The sequence below is a fragment of the Anser anser genome, assembly GCF_964211835.1.
Source record: "Anser anser genome assembly, chromosome: 11".
NCBI classification, from domain to species: Eukaryota; Metazoa; Chordata; class Aves; order Anseriformes; family Anatidae; genus Anser; species Anser anser.
This window is the reverse complement of record NC_139732.1, coordinates 3646797-3672332: the sequence shown is the minus strand read 5'-3', so window position 1 is coordinate 3672332 and position 25536 is coordinate 3646797. Positions and strand designations below refer to the sequence as shown.

At 41.3% G+C, this 25536-nt stretch overlaps 1 protein-coding gene and 1 long non-coding RNA gene across 27 annotated transcripts in view; both read left to right on the top strand.

Annotated features, from left to right (window-relative positions):
* Nucleotides 1–25536, top strand: part of ZNF536 (zinc finger protein 536) — a 346292-nt gene that overhangs the window by 293148 nt on the left and 27608 nt on the right. The window lies entirely within an intron of this gene.
* Nucleotides 1074–24088, top strand: LOC310905627. 3 transcript variants are annotated; one of them, XR_014589184.1, is made up of 4 exons: nucleotides 1074–2128; nucleotides 2626–2704; nucleotides 3224–3353; nucleotides 23617–24088. It is a non-coding gene; the product is annotated as an uncharacterized lncRNA (long non-coding RNA). The 3 variants fall into 3 exon arrangements; XR_014589185.1 differs by lacking the exon at nucleotides 23617–24088 and adding an exon at nucleotides 13277–15796; XR_014589186.1 differs by lacking the exon at nucleotides 23617–24088 and adding an exon at nucleotides 3626–4940.

Genomic DNA, 25536 nt, shown 5'->3' with positions numbered 1-25536 from the left:
TTGAGATTAGTTTTGTCTAATTTTAAATATGAGAAGTTTTTCTGGTAGACTATTTTCTCATGAAAAATCTGAAGTTTGGAAGTTCAAGGATAACTTTTATTTCCAGTCATTTATGGATTATTATCAAACGTTTTAGGAAATATTTTTATCATTTCCTATGGCTTTTTTTTTTTTTCCCAGGCAGAGTTACAGCATTTAATTTACTTTGCACAGAAAACTAGACTTTACCTTGCCTTTGGAAAGTCTGAAAAAGTCACAATTGGACTGGAAAAGATTTTACTTTGCACATAATAGGATACAGCTCAACATAGCATAAAGGTCCACATTTACAGTATCAGAATGAAGATCTTCTGAAGACAAAGATTTAGAAAAGCACTCTGGGGTCTTTCCAGAGTTCAAAGGATTAGGTAGATCCATAATGGAGAGTCCATATTGCCATCTCTTCTGGATGTTCACAATTAGCTTCATTTAAATCCTTTTTTCAGTGGAATGTGCAGTTCAATTAACCAGGGATAGGGTGTTTCCATTTGTGTGTTTTGTTTTGTTGTTTGGTTGTGTGCTTTTTTGTGCGTTTTTATTTGTTTTTGATTTTTTTTTCCACCATTTGTGCTTAAGAGATTTAGCAAAAACATTGCTAATTTTCAGCATGTTTAGGTCCAGTATCCACTACACAAATTCCTATCATGAGCCTGAGCTGATGCTCCAGTTTGAGTAACAGTCACATAAAAGGTGTGTACATGCGTTCTTCACCACGGATAAATTCAATTTGTGTTTTCAGACACGATTCACTTTGTTCTTTGGAACTGCTATATACTGAATATTCAAGGCATGTATGAATTAGTTCAACAAATAGATGCATTTGGGGAACCTGGGACAACTCAAAACAGCTACATTTTTAACTTGCCGCTAATGATAAATCGATTTATCGTGCACATGTTACATGTACATTTTTAGTATGTGATCAGAGATGTCTTAGTTTAATATAGCATTTTTCCTGTGATATTATGAGCTAGAAAAGCTATCTTCAGTCCTGTCAGCACAAAAACTGCACAGCGGGAGGTGAAACACATGAAGCAGTTTCCAGGCCTCTTAACATACACAATTTATGCAGTAGAAAAGGTTTTGATGGCTTAACTTTTTTTTTTTCTTTCGTTTTGTTTTGTTTCAAAACAACAGCAACAAAAAACTTGGTTACCTAATAACTGACTTTTTGTTACTAACTTGAGACACTGAGATTTTCTGGAGAAAAAAAAATAATAATCCTAATTATTTCCCCCTACCCCAATGTACAGTTAAACCATTCTTATCTGTTTTATTAGGTGTCATCAGGGGTGAGAAGGGCTGTATGTAGTTAAGAGCAAATCACGATGAGACCACATAGGTTGAGGTACAGCCAGCATTGATTACGCTCCAGCCCCCTAAAACAGTGATGCCCAGCTATATGTTTTTCTGCCGTAGTGCTTCAGAGCAAGAGCATTGATGCTGAGTGAGTGCCTCTATCTGAGGTGGACATCCCACCCACTAACATCTTGGTTGATGTACATGGAAGGTCTGCAACGCGGGCTGCAGACATGCCACCTAGAAGGGAGCAGTGTAGGGCACAACTTGTTCATTTTCCCCTCTGACTTGGTATGGGAGTATTTCTTCACCTTACTTTGCAAAAAAAAAAAAAATGTCTTCAGCTCTGCCTTCTGGGGTGATCTCCCCCTTTCTCATGCTTTGGATTTACCCAAATGCCCTTTGCAAGTAAGGGTGCTGCTGTTTCCAGGCTTTTGCTTAGGGGTTTGTCTCCACCTTAACTTTTTCTTGTTCTGCCAGCAAAGGGGTAGGCCCTGTCAAAGAGAGGCAGAAGCTAATTGTCCTCCTGTCCTCTCACCCCTCTGCTCCCATTTCCCACCTCTACTAATAGGACTCAGCTGTCACTTTTCAACCTGAATGCAAGAGTTAGCAGCTGATCCTGGAGTGATTTATCAGAAGAGCCCCACGTTTCTGTATGGCTTTCAAGTATGCCACCATATTTCAGGATCACTGAAAAGGGCAAGTAGGTCCAAATGACCTACTTACATACGACCAGCAACTATGAATAACATCTGCAGAGTGACCAAGGTGCTGTGACCTGTATAATGCAGTAAGTTTAACTTTTTTTTTTAATGTTATTTTTATAGAAAAAGTGTGGGTTTTGTAAAATGTTCAGAATACCTGAAAAATATTATTGAGTATGTAAGTAAATTGAGACATGAAAATATGTGACCTGCTTCAGAATTGTAAGTTGGTAATGTTAGTGTTGCTGTGTCCTTTCAGGATTTAGCTTATAATACTATCTTTGGTCATGCTTAAAAGAAAGCTAATTTGTGGGCTTTCAAGCCAGGACTATTTTTTTTTTTTTTTTGGTGATAAGTTCCTTTGTAAAGAACTTTAATTGTGCATCTTTCTGAATAATTCTCTCCATAGTATAGCGAGTGAACATGGAACATTTAAAAAAAAAAAAGTCATTGAGTATATTAAAAGCATCAGATTGAACATAAATATAGCATATTAAGTTCCTTTTTTAAGTATACTGTTCGTAGTCATCTTTTGTCTATTAACGTCACCTCACATATGAAATCTGAAAACTGCTGTCCTTAGACCTCAGTGTCCTCTTGCGATGGATGTACATGGAGTTGCTGACTGTCAATACTGTTGAGCGTACAACTGGCACACTAAGGTTAGCTTGCCTGTGACATTGTCTCTTGAGATTCAAAGGATGTCATTCCTGTCTAAGTAGTAGAGCGATAATACATCTGCACTCTCTGTCTCTGACACCTCGCTGTCATGTGGCTTTGTCAATGGACAACAATGCCTGTCAGTTTGTTATGAGGCCCAACATAAAGTGTACATCACCCTTGACATACTATAAAGTGCAGTGTATAACGAGGGTTATGCCTGGTGTCCGCAGAGTCTAAATGTTCTGTTCTGAAAGCTTGTATTAAATAATAATATCCTCACAAGACCAGATTCTGCTCTCAGCCATGTTGTTGAAAACTCACATAGCTCTGTAGACCTCAGAGGACCCAGTTCTGCCTACCTCTGACTCTGGCAGGTTGGAAGATTAAGTGAACAAAACCTTAAGTGATGAATTTCATCCAAGAAGTGTTAAAGTCAAGGAGTGCAATTTATGAGATTTTAGTGCACTGTATCCCATGCATATCTAGTCCTATATCTGGCACTGCTGCTTTTTTTTCAGAATAAGAGTGAAAGGAGAATTCAGTGGAGTCACTTGAAGCTTGGATTGATCTAATGGGAATCCCATTTTCTTGGAAGGATAATTCAGAAAATGTTTTCAACATATTGAGAGTTACGCACACGCACAGCAGGTACTTAGACTAAGCAAAGGAAAATGTGAATTTCTATTTCTTTTCAGTCTTCCTCATGCTACTTATCTCACCTGAAATGCATCCCTCTTTAGACATTTGTAATTACAGGAAGACATTCACAAAAATAAGATTTTATTGTTCAGTGAGAATGTGAAGGTTTTTTTTTTTTTCATCCTTATTATTACATGCTGTAATCTGAGGCACCGATCAAAAAATATTTGAAATATTTCCTTAATGAGTTAGTACCTTTCCTTATTATACACCATGTACAGAATTGCCACCGATGTGAAAGAAGTGAATGCAGATCTGTACCTTAAAAGGCAGGAGGTTTTGTACCCGAAGCTGTTTAAGCAGGTTTTCATGGAAGTCATCCTACTATCTTAGAGATGGATGCAGGAAAGAGCTGAAAACCTTCAAGTCTACTGCAGAGGAAGAGTGAGGCTTTACACTTTTATCTTACCATCTTCAGAGAAGTTATGTATGTTTCAATAAATCCTACCAAGCCTCTAGATCGTCTGTCACTAAATACAGGGTCTTTTTTATATATGTATTTATGTATAAATAATGTGTGCGTGCACAGACACAGCATCTGATACAATGCTATTCTCCCCCTTACTGAGAACCTGGGTGCTATTGCTAAATACACTTTAAATAATATTAATACTGTTAAGGAGTTAACACAAGTTTTCTGCGCAGACAGTTCTGAAGACCCAACTCTATCTGATTTCTTGTTTAGTCAATGTTAAAATGCCCCAAAGATCCTCTTGGCAGTTGCTGTAGGGGTGGGACTTTCATGAATGTGTTTGTACTTTGATAAGAAATAGTACTTTGTTAAAATACACAAATAGCGCATGCTGCTTTTTTTTCAAGGGCCATCTTTTCACATAACTGTTGTTAAGTTCAGAGTTTATCAGCACAGTTAGTTCTGGTTAACCTTTATTGTTACAAATATTGCATGTTCTGTCTACACAACTACTATCTGGAGACAAAGTCTGAATATTTTAGTAAGGTGTTTATAATGCTGAAGTCTGCATTGAAATTGGCTGAATTGGTAAATATAGATTTCTAGGCTAGCTTTGATAGCCTTGTGGTGAAAAAGCCCTCTGTATTGATTCTCACCAGGGACTATATTGTTAAAATATATAAATGTAAAAATTGACTTAGGAAATAAAAAATAAATGATAGCTATAAATCAGAGATAGCTAATAAATAAATATCTATCACTATTATATCTCAGTATTTCCCAAAGATATCTGAAGAGCACTTAATTGTAACTGAGTAATCAATTATTCAATTAACCTTCTTCTCATCGAATATATATTTGATATAACTTTTTGAAGCTTGGACTCTAAAAGGTTTATATTGATTGCAGGTTTCAAGGCCATATGTTTCAGTTATTGGATTTGAGCAGTCAAAATTGACATCCTAAATTCACTAGAATATGTAAATATTTTGAAGTAATGAGTTTCCAAGATTGTTGGAGTTATGCCGTTAGTTTTCATTACATGTTAAAACTACAATCTTTTGTGATTATGAAGTTCACGTTAGCAGAACATGTCATTTAAATACATCTGTTATTCAGAGGACAGGGACACAGCTTATTTTGTGGTCTGGCTACAAACTGATGGTAAGCACTTCCATAAATTAATTTTCCACACTACTTTGGGTAGAGTTAATAGGGAAATATTTCAGTGTTTTGCTGTAAAATGATGCAAATTGTGGGAATTATTCAAATGAAAATATTTCAGGAAGGCACTTCTTGATTCTGCTGTAGTCCCGCTGGACACCTGCTGTCATTTGGTGGAGATCTTGCTCTTGGTGCTGGCTGCCCACCAGCACCCTTGGAAGATTGTGGACATCACCCACATGCACAGAGAATTTAGATATTTTTATACTAAATTTTGTGATGGTTGCATTCCTCTCCAGCTAACTTTAGTTTTTTAGCTGTCATTTTCTAGCTAGGTTTCTTGAGGCTGTTTCTGTCAGTTGATGAAATGGGCACATGAGGATGTGTCATGGAAGTGGGGAGGTCTCACTTTTCATGAACTTGTGTTTAAAATACACTCATTGCTTGTATACTCATCGTAACTGAGTAGTAACTTAAATTAAACCAACTGATTTCAAAAATTACCTAGCTCTAGTAACATAGCGAAGTAGTAAGAGGCAACAAAATTCCGTGTCCATGCTTTACAAGGTCAAAATGGGAATGGGAAGTGTGGGGAATTTAACCTATTCAGCAGAATCCTGAAGAAAGGTCCTGAGCAAGATCCTCTTTTCCTCATTGTGTTGGCATTGTCACAAGGGCTTTATATTCTTTATAAACTCACTGACTGCAATGTGAGGTTTCATTCCCATACCATTAGCCCCCAAGTCAAAGGCAAGAGGCATGCACCAGAAGATTTTTATTATTATTTTACTTTTTTTTTCTTTTTTATTATTTTTTATTTTGGGAAAGAATTCTTTACTCCTTTATTTCAATGAGTGAAGATATAATGGGTTTCTTAATAAAAGTAAGACTTGCTAAATCTTTGATTGTTATCAGAGAGGAAGAAATAACTATACAAAGAAAAGAAACCTCATGTATTATGTGATCTTAACTGCTCATCAGACTCTCACAGTGCAAGGAGTATTCTATTAAGGATGGAATTTTCTGTGTCTCTTTGCTTTGGCTTTCTTGTGTGGACAGGTTGATTTGTAAGGATATGAGGGACGTAGTGCTAAGTCACAATGATTTACATACGTGCAGAACCCCTGTGGTGGGCCAGTAACTTGCTAAATTCCTTCTAATGGTCTCTGGTTATATCAAAAGGAAACAGCTGAAATGGGTTAATAATCTCTGATGGCCTTCAAAATTTGCTTGATTTAGCAGTGCAACAAAATATTTTTTTTTTTTTCTGGCAACTCTCTTGACAACCTTTTTTTTTTTTTGTGCGTGTTCTTCAGTGTGTAATAGATTAACTTAGCCCTGTAGAAAAGGTCTTCATAGAATCCTTAACAGTTGCACTCATTGAATAAACAGGACTTTCTTCATGTTAAAAAATAGTAATAATAATAATAATAAACTGGAGGGTTTTTTCCCTCTTAAAATGTGTTCATAATCTAGATATTAGCAAATTCTTTTTTTTTCTTCCTGAAAAATATCATAAACAGTCTTGGTTTGACCTTGTTAATGCAGGACCACTTTAGTAATCTGTGCCTAATGATTTTTTACATTAAACCCCAGCTTGTGTTGGACCCTTGTGTGTCACAGTAATTTAAGAACAGTCATTTTGCACATTCCGATCCCATTATGTTACATTGTTACTGAATAAAGACTGGTATTATGTTGCTCTTATAAAGGGCAGAAGTGGCCTGAATTTTATCTGCTGAACGAATCAATCTGGATTATGTCAGCTGAAAAGAATTGTGAACTGCAGTCTCCAGCAGATGGGGAGATTTTAAAAATGTATCTGTTTGGTTGTGAATACATCAGCTAAGATAATACCTTGTGGTGACTGAAAAGTAGTTTTTCTCTCTTTTTTTTCAATGAAGACTGTACCAATTATCATTTCAACATAAAGTATTAGGAGATCAGTTGGGAACTGAATGCCATTTCCTAATGTTAATACAGTGTTTTATTTAAGCTGCCTTGACAGGCTGTCTAGGCTGTGGGAAAAAGACTGAGCAAATAATGAGTAAAGGGTTTAGAAAAAAGACAGAGGGTGGAGCTTGGCAAACGATGTGAGCTATTCATCAACAACTCAACAAGGATGATGGAAATAATAAGTACTCCTTAAAGAAAAGGGGAAAGGATTTTTTTTAAAGAAACAGTTTCCTTTAAAAAAAATAAAATTAACTCTAACTTTGTATTACTTTCTGATTAGCTGATTTTAAACTTCCTGAAATCAGCAAAAGCTTTCCTTTGAAATGGATAGTATGCATTTAAACAGTGCATTATTTAGCAATCAGTTTAAAAAAAGAAAAAGAAAAAACCCAAAATACAGTGTCTAATTTCCTGTTCATTCGTGCAAATTTCTTACCATGTGGCATTGTCATTTAATATCTAAAGTACATTAATGCATTTCTATAATGCCAAAACCCTCTGACAAATCCCCTGTGTGAAATAATTTGTGTGAACTTTGAACTAACCATGAATAAAATCAAGATCTTATTATGTCCTTTATTTATATGGTAGCGAAAAGCTTTGAAACTTAATACTAGCCCCAACACGATATGCACATTCACCGTGATGCTTTTTTAAAAAGAAAAAACAACTTTCCTACATTTTTGGGGGTGTTGCCCGCTATTCAGATACCATTATGCTACTTCTGAAAATATTCGTCTTGGGAATCAATAGGCTATTCTAATATTATTGTGTTCTCTGTTGCTAAAATTTCCATTCAGCAGATATAATTCCACCATCTGTAAAGTTCTAGATTTTATAATACTTATAAGCTGTTTTTAATCTATTTTTACTGCCATATTCTGTCCTGAAATGTCAGGGAGTGCAGACTAGGTCTCGGAATTAACATGACAGTTAAGAAACTTGGCAAGGTTTTACAGCAGATTGTGACATTAACGAAGTACAAAGGAGAATGGGGAAATTAACGTTAATGTATGCTTGCAGACACTATAAAAATCTATATGTCCATGATCAGGGAACTAAAAATAGGGATTTTTTTTTATGTTGATGCCATTAAATACAGAGCTTTACTGTGAAAAGAAATTTCCATATGAAAAGCAACTTACTAAAAAGTAATGCTGAAATCCCTCCTCTGGACTGAACAACAGGTTTATGTATCCTGGGTCAAGTAGGCATATGGTTGTTTTGTTTTTCAATTTCATTTTAGGCTTTTTTGAACCTATGATGAAACTGTTTTGAAAGCCCTAATGTTGCTTTTCAACAGCTGCATAAGATATAGTATGATAGATGTCCTGATAAATGGTAGCAGTTATTAAAACTTGGGGATTGCGCAGTGACGTGTGGGAAGTCCATCCTCTTGCACAGCCCGAAGCTGCAGTCGCCCAGGTGGGTCCTCCTGTGAGCAGTGCCAGCTCTGAGCGTGGGGCACAGCCCTGCCTGGTGTCTTCCCACCCCACGGGGCCAAGGCTTCTCTGGCCGTGTCCCTTCTGTGGCAGCAGCGTTCGGGATGGGGACAAAAACTGCCATGACACCTGGGTAAAAGCAGTGGGTGCTGTGCAGTGAAAAACGGAGGGCTAACTTTTGGATAAATCAGCAAAAGTTGCAAGGGATATCACTACTTTCTGACCAGAAATGTACTATTTGCTTCTCCCTCCCTCTTTTTTTTTTTTTTTTTTTTTTTTTTAAGCTGAGAGTTACTCAAAGCCCTATTCAGCCTGGGTGTGGGAGGGCTGGCTGCTGAGGCTTTGCAGCAGCTTGGCACCCACAGCATCTAATCCTGATAGCGCAGACAAAACCTGCCTTTTTCATCACCACCGGTGTTGCAGGTTTGCCGGGCCCCAGCTGTGGGACGTGAAGACACAGCTCCCCTCTGCTGCTTTGGGACAACGGCTTGTGGGGATGCATCCTCTGCTGCTGGGGGTACCTGCACCTGCTGGGCAGCTGGGCTTTCTTTTCTTGATGAGTTGCAGGGGCTGGGTTGCTGGGGTGGTTTTGGGACACAGCCTGTCTTGGTGCTGATGCTACCTGTCAGCCTGGCATGCAGATCCCTCACCTCGGAGAAAAGCCCACGTCTGTTTACTGACAGTGTACTCAGTGACAGCCTTTTAGCACGGTGATGTACAACAGAGGCAAGTGCTGCCGGGAGGAGCAGCAAAGCACAGCAAGGAGGAGCAAAGCACAGCAAAGTTTGCTATCCGAGGCACGGCCCTCTTTCACACAGTGTCATGCTTCCCAAGCATTTCATGTATTTATCGGGGGGAAAAAAAAAGGGGGAGGTAAAATACCATTTCTATTCTCTTACATAGACTTCCTGCCTCAGACACAGCTTGGACAAAGCGAGTGCAGGTGCCAGTTGCAAGGACAACAACAGTATTCCCTTGTGTGAGTGTGCGTAGTCTGATGCAATGCAAACGTTAATCTCGCAGCTACAAAGGAAACAGCATGGATCCATCTGTTACTTTCTTTGCTCTTAATCAAGTTGGGGAGGGAGCAAAAGTTCATGTAGCAAATGTGGGTATACACTAGATTGGGACCTGAGCTGTAATGCTGCAGTCAAATGTTGAGGCAATAGGGTTTTTGCAGGTCTATGGGGCTAGGGCTGCATATCATTTTGGGTCTCTGCTTTCACCAAATCTGGAAGTGGAAATTGAATTCTGGGATGTGGTATTGGCCCACTCTGTTATGTAACCCACAATGCTGAGTGCAGACTGCTGTCCCTATTACGATTGTGCTAACAATTGACTTTTTGGTTTGGCTGTCTTGCTTGAAAAAAAAAAATCAATCCCAACCAAAAAATATTTCTTCTTGTTTGTTTAATAACACGAAACATAGAAAATACTGTGTATTGTATCAAATGTGGCAATTCAAGGGGAAAAAAATAAGCAAAACACAAAAGCCATGAAGGATCAGACTGTCAGAAAGGCAGAAGAGGAGATGACAGCCCTTTTATCTACCAGTGGAGCATTTAGAAACCCGTCCAGGATGCAGGAGGCCTGGCCTGAACTCCCTGCTCTGAGGAGACAGTGCCCTGCGTGCTGGCTATGTGCTGCTGCTGGGAGCTGCTTGGGGTGTGCAGGATCCCTCCCCGCTGCATTTGCGCACTCACTGCTCATCCTTCATGGGTGCAGCACTCGATTCTCTTCCTCTCTGCAGCAGCCTATTTTTAAAGTTCTGAATAAAAAAAATGTTTTTTGGAAGTATTGCTACTCTGAGCAGTAAGTGACCCAGTCAAAGCCATGACCACAGTGGTTGCTGCTGCTACTGAGGTCACTGCTCACTGAACTTAGTTTGCCTGTTTCTGGTAACCAGTTTTTGGAAGGAAATGAAGTGACACACTTATTTTTAAAATAAAAGTTTTTCTAGATTATTTTGTATTCGGAACCAATTTTTTCAAACTCTTTAGGATGTCTGTATACTGCATTTGGATAATCACACAGTCACCCCGAGGAAAATAAATGCTTGTTTATGTGCTCGAGTGTCACTCTGGGTGTCCAACTATGGATATGAGCAGCTTGGAAACACACCCTAAGTTGCTGCTTCTCACTTAGTTGTTTTCTCTCTCAGCTGCCCTGCTCTGTGCTGTTTTGGCTTCATGACAGTGCAGTGATCAGTCGCTCCTGCTGAGCTCTGGCTGGGTGGTGGCGTGTGGATGTGGAGCATGTCCTCACGCAGGGTGTGCTCTTAGCAGCCAGGAGTGTCAAGCAACTCTTGATCCTCTGACAGAGACTCCTGAATGCTGAGGGTATGATGTGCCTTACATCTCCCACCAGCACTCACGGACCACCAGGTTCTCTGTTGGCGTGGAAAGAAATTCAGTGTGGCCATGTGTGAGATTGGAAGTTACTTCAGTGAAATGCTTCTCCATAAGGTAAACTGATTTCCATATCAATGGCTGTTTTCTCATCACATGGCTTCCTCTAATTCCTTTCTGAGGGAAATGTCCTATTTTTTGAGACAGTATGTTCAGAATTCAGTGTGCTGTGTAGGTATCCATCTGGCTATGTGGACAGCTTTGTCTTTGACTCTAAGTTTTTAATGCACATATGAAGAAACTTGCCTTTGTGATCACTTGTGGAACCATACTCTGCCTACCCAGTGAGGCAGGTAGGGTGCAAGAGAAGAATGACATAATTGTGAGGTCTCAAGGGTTTTGTTTTCCATTAACTCCATTCCTTCAGTTCCATTAGACATGACACCATGAGTTGGCAGCTTACTCCTAAACCTGCATCTTTACTGAAACTGTAGTATTTGACAGTGGGATGACCTTGCCATGGCCACTACTTTTCTGTATATTTATGCCTGTAGTTTTATTTACAAGTTCTACATCTCCTTTCAAGGCTTACAAACGCTAAATGAGAGACTTTTAGCCTTGCTGCAGGAATAGATAGCCCAAGAGGTATTTGAAAATTTGATGTTCTTTTCTGTAATGAAATAAAGCCGAGAAGTGTGATCATATTTCATGCCATGGATACAGCTGGACAAAGGCTATCTGAGGTGTCTGTCTAGCAGAGGAAGGTTTGTGAATGTATCTCTCAGTTCCTCATAGGTCCCTGCAATTAGGAATTAGACGAACACAATAGGTTGAGAAGACTTTCCCCCATTGTTTGCTGAGGCACCAGGGATTGAAAACTTCTTGCCTGGCATATTCATGTGCTTCCCTGCCCTGTGGTTGTGGAGACTTTGTGGGTCTGTGGGAATGTTTCATCCTTTGTCTTTCAAAACAAATAAATTACATTCATGAGATGGCAGTTTTATAAGTTTTCTTTCTTGGGAAACTTGAACATTTTGATTCATTCTTTTCATTACAATGCACAGCTCTACAAATGCTAACATACACAAAATGTATATGATGTACACACAACCATTTCATGTGTACTTTGTGGTGAGGAAGGGTGTGTAAGAAATGACTCATCACGTTCTAGTTTTAGAATATCAGAGGATTTCTTAGAAACTTCAGTTACTCTCTGACTTTAGTGTGGTTGAACTGTGACTTCCAATGTACTCAGGGAGCTGCTTAGACTCGTTGCTTCCTCTTTGAAAGACACATATTCTTCATAGCCACTCATCCATGTTTTGCTGTTTAGCAATAGTTTTATGTCTGAATGAGGAATTATGGATCTGCTCTTATAAGGCATGCTTCTCTGGGTATATGCTTTTGGAGCAACATCCAAGAAGCATTTGAAGAAACTCATCTGTAGATTGTAATATGAAGACATTTTTTTCTTTTTGGAAAAGAATCACGATTGCTTTCAAAAAAAAAAAAGTGCTAATTTCTGATGCATATCTTTCAAATTTACCCTTTCTGTGTTTTACACTTCTCATTTTCATACAAAACAGTTCCTGAGTGGGTATATCCAAGAGATGAACCTATATCTTAATTTTGGGGTTCAAGTATCCCCAACGCTCAGTGTAGACCTGTTTCTGTGCATTTGACTAGCAAATGCCTTCCTTGACATTTTCTCTCCTTCAAGGCCACATCTTGTAACTTTTGCTTTCAAGACATTCAGATTGGTGGCTGAGCAACCTTATGAGGAAAAACTTGTGTCCAGGAAACGTGTAGTATGCTATTGTGGTTAGAATAGGAAAACTCTTTTTAACCAGATTTATTGGAAATAGGTGCTGTAAGGTGTTTCATGGATATCACAGTTTTGTTTTCCTTTCTTACCTGATGTTATTTCACTGATTTTATTCAAGGTGAAAGTGGCATGGTAGTAGTGGTAATGGTCTGAGTTGAACTACAGATAGGCCCTGTACCTGCATTCTTGATGAAATTGCCTTTCTTCTACTGCAAGAACTCTCCTTTTGACTTGTTACACAGTTAAATTATGTACCCATATAATAATAATTAATTTTTGGATCAAGTGTACTTCAGACATGGTGGGTTGTGGTTTTGTTTGTTTGTTTGTTTTCCTGTCTTTCTGTTTTCTGTCTATCTAGTCTGGAAGTGCTTCTCTAGCCATTATGCTAGATATATAAGCATACGTTCCTGTACCAGCTAGCTGTACTGTTGCTCTGCACAAAGTCCAAGATTCGAGGCAGGGGCAGCTGCTGAGCCCCCAGGATTCATGCACGGAGGACATGGCTATCAAACCTCGCTGGGCTAGTGTTATCAGCAAGAAGGCAACAAGACTTGCCTTGCTGTGCAATGTTAGTGTGAAATCTTAAAGGTGGAAACCATCTACAAACAATTTGGTTTCCTCTCCCTGAGAAGCTGTCGAGTCAGATACCTCAGACAGAAAAGCAGATAACTGGGGGGAACAGGGGGCCTGGCAGCAAGGTGATGTGACCATTTCTATTTCAGCTGTGGGAACTGGCCTGGAGACGCGGAGAGCCAACGGAGGGATGGAGCTGGTGGCAGGCTGCTGGCTGCCCTAGGGAACAAACCCAGCACAGAGCCAGGGTTGTTGTGTTCAGCAATGTTTCTCCTGACCTGAACTTGGAAGGACAGCAGATAACAAGTCCTGTGGGGGCATCTGGGCAGTGAGGAGTTTCTGGGGTCCCCTCGGCACCCCAGAGCTGACAGGAGACATGCAACCTGCCCTGGCCCTGTGTGGTCTGCTGCAGGGCAGGCCGAGGGCCCTCCTGCACAGGGGAATATTTCGACTTTACCCTTTCATTTGAGCTGCTGGGGCTTACAGTGTGCATTGAGAGTTTGTTTTTCCTACGTTGAAGGTTTTAACAAGAATTTGAGAAGTGAAACAGCAATCTTCTGGGACCAAAGAGAACTGTACTAGTGGTGCTGGGGACAGCTGGGGTGCCATGGCCGCTGAGTGCCCGTCCTGGTTTAACATCGCAGCGGGTTTTAGGGACGCTGGAAATTTTCAGAAAACCACAAGAGGGAGCTCACGACCCACAAACAGGGAGCAAGAACACTTTCTATCTATCTATCTATCTCTGAGGTCTTCTGAGATGGGCAGTTTGACTGGCACAGAGGGTGCCACGTGGGGCCAGGCTGGCATGGGAAGCAGGCCATGAGCTGTAGCCAGGCCACAGCTGCTGCCCGTACTAGGCCAGGGGGGACATGAGCCCCCTTGCACCAGTATGAGGTGTGAGCTCCTTTGTGAAGTACACAACCCCAAACTCATGCAACTTGAAGGCTTTTTGGCCCTGAGTTATTCATGAGGAGCTGTGGTGAATGGTCATTTCATCCTTCACCACATCCACAGCTTAACGCACTTAAACGCTCTCAGGAGCGCTTTCTGTGTTACATCCTGCTCCCTCCTGGGGCTCCAGGAAGATGTTCCCTTTGTGGCAGTTCTCTGGCGGCCTGTCCCTGTCCTGGGTCCCCTCCCTGCAGGGGGAGGTGGCAGCAGTGGGTGCTGCAGACTGAGGGGGAACCATCCATGTACACCACAGGGCAACTGGGCCAGGCTGCGGCCTCTGTGAGGGAGTGATTCTCTCAGTGGGATCGCAAAGGCTTTACATCAAGGCAATGTTGTCACTATCATGAAGTGTCTGGTGGGAAAGCTGCTGTTTTTTCCTTTTTTTTTTTTCTTTCCTCAAGTTATCATCAATCTAGCTCCCATTTCTTCAATGGAAAAGCTTAATTTCAATTTACAATTCACATCAAGAGGCTTTTCTATCACACTGAGACTTCCTACAAGGCATCCAGTAATGTTGCTATCATTTGCATTGCTCTAACAAAAAAATTTCCATCTTCCCAACCCCATAAAACTCCAAACAAATAGCAAATACTCTGAATGTCTGAACACACAATAGCATGTCATTTTTCTTCCAGCATTAGTGTGTTTTGCAGACATTAAACTACTTCCCTTCTGAAGGGTTTGAGAGACTGTTAACATTATTCACATTAAATTCAGTACTGCTGTAAGTTGGTGCAGTTGGAATTACACACAAAATATGATGTCTCTTCTTTTCCTCAAGATCTGAGACCACCCCCGTGTACCAGCCAACTCAGTTTCAGGCAGTGTTTCTACATCCAGAATCGCTTCAGACAACCAGTGACACTCTTTCCGTGGGGGTCACCTGTCCTGTGCCAGCTGCCTTCTGATGCTCCACGTGCCTGTGGGGCTATAGCTTGCTCATCTTCCCCTCCCTGGTCATCTTGCGATCCCTCCCAGCCCAAGGGGATGTTGCTATATATTTCTTGAGGTGACATATGATGTTAAATCTATGCTTCTTAGATTTGCAGCCCTTGTGTGTGTGTGTGCGTGTGGTTGGTTGGTTGGTTGTTTTGGTTCACTGTCCAAGACTCATTTTGGGGCTGGTTTCTTGGAGCCTTGGCCAATTTTGTGGCTGAACTGGGGTGGTTGTACCCCTCTCTGTGTAAGGTGTCCAAAGGTAACCTCACCAGGGGAGATAACCCTACCAGAAGGCCAGGCCTTTCCACAGTGTTTCTGATTTGGATTTGAATGGATTCATCTGTCCTTCTTGATCAACTGTCCTCTCTCTTTCTTTTATTAAAGAAAAGAGTCAAAAAACGTGTGCTCTTAGCAGTAATCTGGAGCCTTCAGGATCACAAAGGTGCCACTGATGTGCAGTGACTTTGTCACTAGTATTCATCACTTCAAAATATGAAAAATTGATTCCTTCCGTCTTTGCTGTGATAATCCTGTATGTCTGTCTTAACCATTACCTGGCACTGAAGTGGTGCCATGGTCAAACCTACAGATAGATCTGTGAGAATAAAGCACCTCATGCTGATGCCCTCTCCGTTTCTCTCCTCCTAACTACTGTAACTCATAGCAGATCATTCCATATGAAAAATAATTATCCATTTCCACAAAGTGTAAAGCAGCATTGTACATTGGGTGTGCGTTTTCTTCTGGCTCTGGTGTCGGCATACTGTGTGGAACACGCGGGCTTCTCCCTGGGGAGGGGGTGCCCTCAGCAGCCTGTCTGGTGCAGCAGTGCCAGGGAGCTCCTCCTGTCAGGGGCTCACCCTGAGGAGGCAAGATCATTGTCCTTCCAGAGCCACTGCTCATGTCTATTGGGATCTTGGGTTTGGTTCATGCCTGTTTCTCTTTCAACAGGCGAAAACACTCCCGAGTTTTCAGCTGGCAACGTGTGGAGTGGCAGCATGTCCCCAGCGGGGCTCTGCTACAATCTAATGCAGTGCAATCACAATCCCTGTAAAGAGCATTTTCTTAGCCCATCATCAGTCCTGTTGGTTTGCACAGAAGGTATTCAATCTGAATGGGTGGTGTACTTTTAGTTTTTGAGTTGTTTGCAGACATTCTGCTTACGTGTTTATTCAGTTTGCTGCAGATACTTTGCTTGGCAGCACGGTTCACTCGCCACAGTAAAACTTTGTGCCTCCGGCAGGTGTAAATATTGACTAATAATCATCCCAGCTTGCTTTGTAGTGTTGGGTGAAGGAAATAAAGTAAGAAGTTATGGGAGAGGCTTAGTAGAGAAGAGACCTGGGGAAAACAGGTGTGCTGGGGAATGGGCAAGAATGGGGTGGGCAGGGGCACGCTGTTGGGCATTCTTGGGACAGCTTTGGCAGATGCAATTCAAGTTTCTGCTGAGGCGAACAGCACAGGGACCTGGCTCATAAGTGTTCCAGCATGAAGCAGTCTGTGCACAGTGTCCCACAAAGTGCAGCAGTGGCCAAGCGCGTGGGTACACTCCTTGGGTACCTTGCGCACTCCCTGCTTTGACGAACCAACCGTGTGCTCATCGTGACACGTTAAAAGCACATCTTTTGTGTATTTATCAGGCGAAGGTTATGTATTCATATCATATGAGGCTTACCACAGTACTTCAGAAGCAGTTTGAACTGAAGTGGGTTATTTTCTTTGCTTTTCCAATTAATCTCAAGCAGCCCCTGTTTTCTGGGGGTGAGGCCACAATTCAGATTCCATTCATACTAATTGCATGCTCATTCAGTTCTTGACCTCCTGTAAGCACAAAAGTAAAAGAGAAAGGAGGTAAAAATAGCTTGATGGGTTTCGTTTGATTTATGAAAACACATGGAACTTGCAGTCCTTCAGCAACTCTGTCTGTACGGGCAACCCAGCTGAGGAAGGCAGGGCTGCTGATGTCGCTGCATCAGGCTTTCTCCTGCCGCATCTGCAGCAGGCTGCTCATGGCATCTCCAGCCTGCACAAAGGCAACTTCTGTGACACTTTGCTGTTGGTCCCATTCAGTAGAGTTGATTAGGGAAGTTTCAAAAACCTTGTTTTTCATCTGAAATCCCAATTTGCTATGACAACCTTTTCCACCCCCCCCCCCCCCCCCACCGATTGTGGTGGAGAAAGCCAGTTACATTGAATTGCTGAGTTTGAATAAACTGATTGCAGTTGAAAGAGCTGTTGAAATGCTGCACTTTTCTTTTGAACAAAAACCTGCTTTTTCAGTTCAGAACAGCAATTTTTTCAATTACCTTTTAAAAATTATTATAAGTAAACAATAAGAAAAAAATTGAACGTGTAACAAATCCACGTTTGTTAAACATTTAAGATGCATTTTGCACAAATTTGTTAGCTTGCTTGTTTCCCATATTACTGGTTTGCAACACTGAGAGATTGAGTTTCTCTTGGAGGGGAAAATGATAGCTGCACAGCAGAAGTTAGCTGCACAGAAAATATAGAATTTTATAATAAAAATATTAACAAGTTGCATTTAAATAGAGGCTTGAGGACAGATTAAATATAATGCATGTACTAAGAGAATACGGACAATGGCTTTTGTGAGCAATTATGAATCTATAGTCCTAAATAGTGGTACTTTGGAGAAAAGGAGAGGAGGAGAGAAAATTAGTATCTCTTAAAATGGGAACATAATATGCAGACTAATAACACATATTAATTTTGTTCCTGGGAGGATTCACCACCGGTGTATAGCGCCAGCCAGCCTTTCCCAGTCAGCTTCTACAGGGACTTTGGCTTAACACTTTCCCATTTGCAGTTGTGAACCCTGGACAAATACTCATTAGAGCACAGATTATGGTTTCAATTGCTGCAGTGACATAAGGCTAGCCCTTGCAGAAGTCATCAGTGGGACCAGAGAAAGGTAATTATTGACTACTGGAAAGAATAAAGCGGGCAAAAGGTGGTCCAGGTAGGACAAGCTGGCCAGAAGGGGAAGGGAACAGATGGCTCGGACGGCTTAACTGCAGCCTTGTCGGGAACAATGCTGCTGCAGTGAAGCAGCTGGGGATGGGGCTGTAAGGCTCATTTAAGGCTTTCACCAACTCGAGGGAAATCTTAAGCCTCCACAAGTAGAGGAACATGTCTTTGTGCACAGATAAGTGCTCTAAGCCACAGCATGAAAACTAGGCATTTAGGAAATACCTGCCAATTTCCTAATATGGGAAGGGTTTCCTAGTCTTACAGAAGTCTTCAAGAGCTTGGTTTAAGCATGAGCGGTTCGAACTGCAACTAAAATAAAACAGTGCCACAAACGTGCAGTGTTTGTGAAATCTAAGTCTGGAACCTTGGTTCCTGCAGCATTTTGATTCAAATCCCAGTGCTTTCCTCACATTTCCGCTCCTATCCAGTGAAAGGATTCTTGGCCCAAATCAGTTATGAATCAAGAAAAATTTGCACCTCTCCATTTTTGTGCAAAGAAGACCCATTGAGCAAGAGTGCCAAGCCAAGTAGGAAAGCAAGCCTTCTCTCTGCTCATAGCATTAGGCCATTGTACAGCATTTGTTTTCCCACGCTGTTCCATCAGCTACCTTATTTTGACCAGGCAATAGAAAGCTCAAAGATAGGTCATAGTGAGGACACAATTTTTTTCATTTTTTTTTTTTATGTTCTCCCCCCCCCCCCTCCCTCCCCATTGTCAATGTTCTTGGTGAGTCTAGTGATCTTTCCGCTTTTTGATATCGCTGATTTCTGAAGTCATTTCAAATACAAGGGGCTTGCTAGGCCCAGGAGCTTCATGGATTACGAAGCCACCAAAGAGGTAATTTTTGACAATGGTGATCATATTGCATGGGTACAATTTTGTATTCTATGCTCAGTTTGCATATTTGAGTATTTTCAATTTGAAAAGAAAATCTGGGAGAAAACTCAGTGCACTGGGCCCATATTCAGTGGAGGGTTCAGTTTCCACATGTGGGTACTGACCCAAGGTGAAACATCTCTGTTTACTTCAAAACTTGCGCAGATAGGTAGGTTATAACATTCCAAATGGAGATAGGCCAACTTTCAGGGCTTTTCTCTTAGGTTGTCATTTTATGTTAATTGAATGCTTGTGTTAATCTAATAGAGTTTAGATTTATGGCAGGTTCTACACCATGTCATATTTTAATCAATACATATTCCAACATTTAGATGGACAGATGAGAAAATCTGCCTCATCTCTGCACTTCTGTTCTATCACCTGTCAATAATTCCTAATTTGAATCCTTCAAATGATCAGATTTATGGGTTTTAGTACATTGCATTAATCACAGAAATTAACTTTTGGGGAAAATGATGTTAAAGGTCATACGGAGTCCTGAAGGAGCAGTAACTGTCTGCAAACATGTTTGCAGCATCGCTAAGATAATGCGCATTACCAACCCTTCTGATTGTTCCTTATATCAAAGGTAGTTACGTGCCAGGAGGAGATAACGCTCAAAAGAAGTGATTTCTGTTCTGAGATCTGTGTATTTTGGCAATGTGATGCTGGGCTTTTTGTCCTCCAGCAGGGTATGGGCAGGTCAGGCAGCGATTTGCTCAAACGAGCTACTCTGCCAAAATTTGAGGAAGTTTGTATAGTATTCCTAATGTTTTTGCTTGCGCCTTCATTTGTGCCCTGATGATGGGGTGAGGGCTTCAGCCAGGTGTTTTTGGGGTATTGGCAGTCTGCAGTCTCTGCCTCTTGTGCTGCATGACAGCCTTTCCTTCCTCACCAGCGAGCGTGATGTCTCCCAGTCCTCACTAGGGCCCAAGGACCAACCTTGTACCCATGGTGCAATGGATTGGTGGGCTGTCATTAAAGCACCAGTTGCTTGGTGGGGTCTGTTTTAAATTTCACATGAATTATTCCTAATGTTTTTGCAACGTCTTATGGTATGACAGCAAGAAATTGTTTTCTTTGTAAAGGGACATATGCTTTAAATTAGGGATACACTGAAGGGAAAAACAAAACAAAACAAAAAATCTTGCCCTGTGGAGGGTTTGACGTTTGGATTTTCCCTCTTTCTGTGGAATCATGAGTTGTAATGTCTGGAAGGAAGAGTGAGAGGGGTTTGCTTCTTTCTTTAATAAACACTTAGCAAACTTCCACTGCTTTTGGTGGAGCTGGGTGGAGGCAGCGGAGGCTCTTGGCGGTCGGTGTGAAGCAGGGCACAGGGACACCTCCTGGTGCCAGCAGCCTGTGGGTGTGACAGGCCCCAGCTCCCAGAACAGCATGGGTGCTGTGTCCGTGCCTCTCATCATGCTCCAGAGCCCCACAGCTTTTACTTTCTTTACAAGAAATGGAAGCAATGCCATGAAACACATCCTTTATTTCTTAGACTGGAGAAGCTTACCTTTACCTATGTTTTTTATTCTAATCTGGATGTCAAAGGAATTTATCCTGTAACTTTCCAATCTGTAAAGTTTCAAGTTACAATTTGCTGTTAAAATTGTTACTGCTGGTTTTAGGAATTTGCCAGTCTTGTTAGGTTTGTACGTCAGGGAGTTGGGCCTCCTCTGGCTGCCCCCATCCTGTCACCGCAGTGACACGTGTCCCTGGAGAGGCACACTGGGTCAGCACACTGCCTGCTCCCAGGGATGGGATGCTGGTGGGGGCAGGCAGCGAGATTCACTCACAAGATATTGAAATAATTAGAAAGCCAGCAACAGCTTGTGTGCTCCCTAAAATTTTCATATAACCCCTTCTCAGCTATCTCCAGATCAGCTGCTGATTCTAATTGCCTTCACCAAAATAAGCCTGAAATAGCTCCGTTAATGTAGTTGGATCTGTGCTAGAGCTACGTGGAAAGTCGCAGCCCACAGTTTTCCCATCTGCAAGAAATCAGAATGATATTAGAAATGGCTACAGTTTTACAGATATTAATTCGTATTTGTGTAGTGCTTTCTAAGCCTGGAACAAAGAACAAAAGTCATTTTATTATGAATAAGCAAACTGAAGAGAAAAAAAACATAAAATGGCAGAGAATTGACTGCAGAACATAACAAGGCCTTTGCATCTTTAATTTATCTGTTTCTGTTTACCACAAGCATGTGCTAAGAAAACATGCACCAAAGAGGAAAGGTCTTGTTCCTTTTTACAGACAGCTTCTTTTCCGTATATATCTGTATTCATGCAAATCCATTATAAACACAGTGTTGTCTGAAATACAGTTAATAAATGAAGGTAGCAGAAATGTGATTTTAAATCAGTTTAATAAAATTATTCATGTAGATTTTAAATCATTTTTACAGTTGATTTAACATTTGTGACTGGTTTATAGATTATGATATAGGATAGCGTTTGCATCCTTGCAATTTTATTCCAATTTAGAAACAGTACAAATATTAATTTTTACTTCAATAATGGAGCCTTTGAGAATTAAACTTGTCTTTTCTCAATATACATTTTATGAGAATGCTTTAAATATGATTTTTAATATTTTTGAGGACTTTATTGCACATAAAGTTATTTTAACTAGGATGTAACTAGGGTCTGTTTACCAAAGTTTCTTGCCAAACATACGTAAATGTTTTCCATGGTTAATTAATGGTGTGAAATATGTAAAAATTGTTCTTCATAATATGAGACATTTTGTAGAAGTAATAAATAATTGTTACAAACTCTGCTTACGAGAAGTAGTGAAATATCTCAAACAGAAATAATAATGTTGGATCTATTTTCAAAAGACAGTAAAATTGTGATAAAACTCAAGATCTTCATGCAATTTCCAGTGACAAGGCAGGATCTAGGCAGAAATGCCTCACTGACAGGGCTTCCCCAGATCTGGGCTACTGTTACGTAGGAAAAAAAAGAGTAATTTGCTATAGGGTATGTTAAGGGAGCGTTTAGTCTCCAAATCATCAACCGCAAGTTTGGAAGCAGTTGGCAGGACAGCAAACATTCACAGCTTTTGCTAATTCTTCATGTGAGCAAGGTCATGTGGAGGGAGCTTACAAGGTGCCACTCTCACCTCAAGAGGCGAGAGCCCATGTGCCCAAAGCCATCGCCATGAGTATGGGTGGCAAGGCAGCAGCTGGCCAAGATGCACGCAGAAGCCAGGCAGGCGCTTCACGGGCAGGTAGCCACTGAAACAGCATTTTTCATGTGATGAAAGTTTGAGATAAAACACTAAGCAGAAGGCATCAGTCCAAAAGGCTTCTCAAATCATCTGCATGGCAAACTGTTCTCAGTCTGTGGTGGCAGGAATTATATTCAGGGTGCTTAATTTCTGTGAACTTCCTAAAACCTGAGCAAGTGAACTTTTCATGGTAATTCCCGAGTCTAGGCAAGCAAAACCATGTGCCCTTTGGAAAGGGTAATTTCAAAATAGATAGAATCACTTTTGTTTGCAATTTTAAGGACTCTTCCTGTATTTCCTTGTGTGTGCATGCATGTATGCCAAGATAACCTTCAAAGCATTAAGGAATATCTGTATACAATAACCACATGTAAAAATCAAATTGTCCCAAACAATGACAGGTATTTTAGCTACAGTGCAGTCCAGGTAGTGAACTTCTTCGCACTGGAGATCACCAATTTAAAAAAAAAAAAAAAAACAGAAATAATGATTGACCAATAATAGCATTTGTAGTTATCTATTAAAAATCAGAGTAAAAAAGTACTGCTACAGCATATGTGTATGTATATATTTATATATATATATATATAGTTTTATATAAGGAAAACTGAGCAGGCAAGGCCTGCTTGCTGTAGTTTCTTCCTTGTGTTCAGAGCAGGTAGGCAAATTTTACTGCATCCATATGGAAATACTATTCTTGCAGTAAGATGATAGGTGGTGTGGTAAAGAAAAGTAGTTGTGTGACCTACAGACAGGTTCATAAGAGTCAGAGACTTTGTGTGGTTCAGCAGATCGTTTAGTGACAGCAAAGCGAGCCGGAGCAGTCCGTCTGCTCTCTTCACCTACTCTTTCTGAACTGAGTGGATGTAGTGAGAACCATAAAGTTGAGGGGCAAACACAGGCATTACTTTTTATTATGGCTGATTGAAAACATGCAACGATTACTGATTTTATGGAAGCTTTTTTTTTTTTCAAAATGTTTTTCCAAATATATCTGCTTACAAAGAATACTCCCTATATTTAGACTCCCTATAACTGCAGAGCTGAAAAGTTCAGAAGTGCTCCTGGTGGTGCTTGTGGGAGCCCTTGTTTGGGTTGCCGTGATTTTGTTGTCCTCCAGGACCTGCTTTCCATAACCAAGCTAAGATGGGAGGAAGGAAACTGAGGTGCAGCTGAGTCATTGCTAGCCCTGAGAGAGGCAATGCCATGAGTCAGGTCCCTGCAGATCAAGCAGCTGACTCCCAGAACATGAGATTCATAAAACAAGTGTATTACACTGGGGTTTTTGTTGGTGGTGGTTTGGTTTGATTTTGATACGATGTTTAATTCCCTCTTCTGCATAGTGCCTCACAAGACCGAGACCTTTTGGAGGATATATCAAATATATCCAGAGAGCTGATTTTATCCCTTTGGCACATCAGGATGCCTCAATTTGCTTTCCCCATGCAGCAATTTATTTTACCTCAATTCTTCTCTTCTTGGTTCAGTTTGTGGATCTGGTGCTGGCTAATGTCTTGCCAATAATGAAGATACTCCCAAAAGAAGGCAACTCTGATCACGGTCCTGGTGGTCCACATGTGGAAACTGGTCATTAGGAGGGAACTGGAAGCAATAGGCACTAAACTATTGTTCTTGTGAGTCATCACAAAATACTTCTGAGCTGCAATTTCTGTTTCCAATCAGGTTTTCAGCTGGACATTTGCAGTCTGATTTTTTTCAACCAAAAAGTAAAATAATAATAAAGTTCTTTTCTTGGGAAAAGAACTCCATCCCCCCTTTCTTTTTACACTTCATGTTAACCAATCCCCAAGTTGGAATGCACAGAGCACGTTTCATTGACTAATGTACAAGCTCAGATGAAATACCATTTTGTATTTTCGAGGAAAGATTTTGCTGTGAAAAGAGTGTGCATCTGAGTTTTATGGGCATTGATGTTGCCAAAGGAAAAAGTTGTCTTGTACAGGGCCCTGGAAAATATATTAAAACTAAAAATTAATTCTTAATATAACTGTGTATCCTGCATTCAATCAAGAGCAGACTGAGTATGATAGTATTGGAAACCAAAGCGCAATTTGTTCATTTGCCCAGAAAAGCAGGTAAAATATCACTAGAATTGTAATCACCAGTTGCGCAGAAGTCTGTACAATGCTTTTTACAGGAGAAAAAGCTGTTTTTAATATGTTGCTTCTCCAGGAGGAGAAGTTGGGGTATTGCAGGGAGGTGAAGTAAACTTGGAGAAGCTTGTTTTTGTTGGAATACTCCCTTCCGGTCCATGGCCAACCCATGGATCCAAGACCTAAACATGGGTGTCAGCAGACAGTAGGTAGGGATGCATAGGAACATATCTCCCTTCCAGGCAGCCAGGGCGATCCCAGCGCTTGCCAGTCTGCCCCCGCACTTTTGGTGCGCACTGGATTTAGGAAATTGGCTGCCAGCCCCTGTGTGTCCACTGCCATACGTGGGCTCTGAGTCCCTGCCTGCGGAGAGAGCTGGCCTCGGGAGAGCTGCCCAAGGAGCCTTATGGCTGTGGAAACACAGTGAGGAGCTGAACCACTGCCTCCAACCCATCCTCCCCGGGTGCCACAGAGGAATTCTGGCTTCTGGCTCAGCTGAGCACATCGCAAGGAAATAGATTGCATGAAGGGAATAATAATGTAGGCACTCGCCCAACAGTTTTGCAAACATTTACTAGTTAATTCTCATAATGCTCCTAAAAAGATATGCTTCCAACACTACTAAAAGGTAAAAAGAGGCATGAGGGTCTTAAGAGATATCTGCCTTGCCCCTGGGTGCATCAGGAGAAAGTTTGTAGAACCAGAATTAATATCACAAGCAAAGAAGAGTGCTGTCAACTAACTTCCCAAATGCATCTTTATGTCTACCTAGTATAAGGCACAATCCATAATCACTCCAAGGGGACCAGAGATCTTATCTGGGAATAGATAAGAGGCGAAAGAAGGAGGGGGAACAAATAGTAAAAATTGAAAGGAGGGGGGCAATGGAAGTCTTCCCCCATGCTTTCCAGCTAGTCTCATGGGGAAAAGGGAAAAACACTTATTCAGGTAGCTTTTATTGGTGTTAATCCCAGAGGTGTGGAGTGCTGCCCTCCGAGTGTGGTCAGCAGCAGCCTGCAGGCCCTGGGAAGAGGTCGGGGCTCACGGCTGGACCCTGCCAGCTCTGACACGAGAGGGTCAGCACGGTCACCGGGACAGCATGGCCCTGTTGTTTCACAGGGAAGAGAGCGCTGGGTGTGCTTCCCTTAAAGCGAGTGGCAGCCTGTTAATGGTGACTGCAGACGCGTCTGTGTCAGCTGCAGGGAGAACAAGTGTTTACTCTCAGATCCCAGATGGGTGGCACACGCTGCTGTCAGGGCAGTCCCTCCTGGCAGCTGCTCTGGCTGCCTCCTG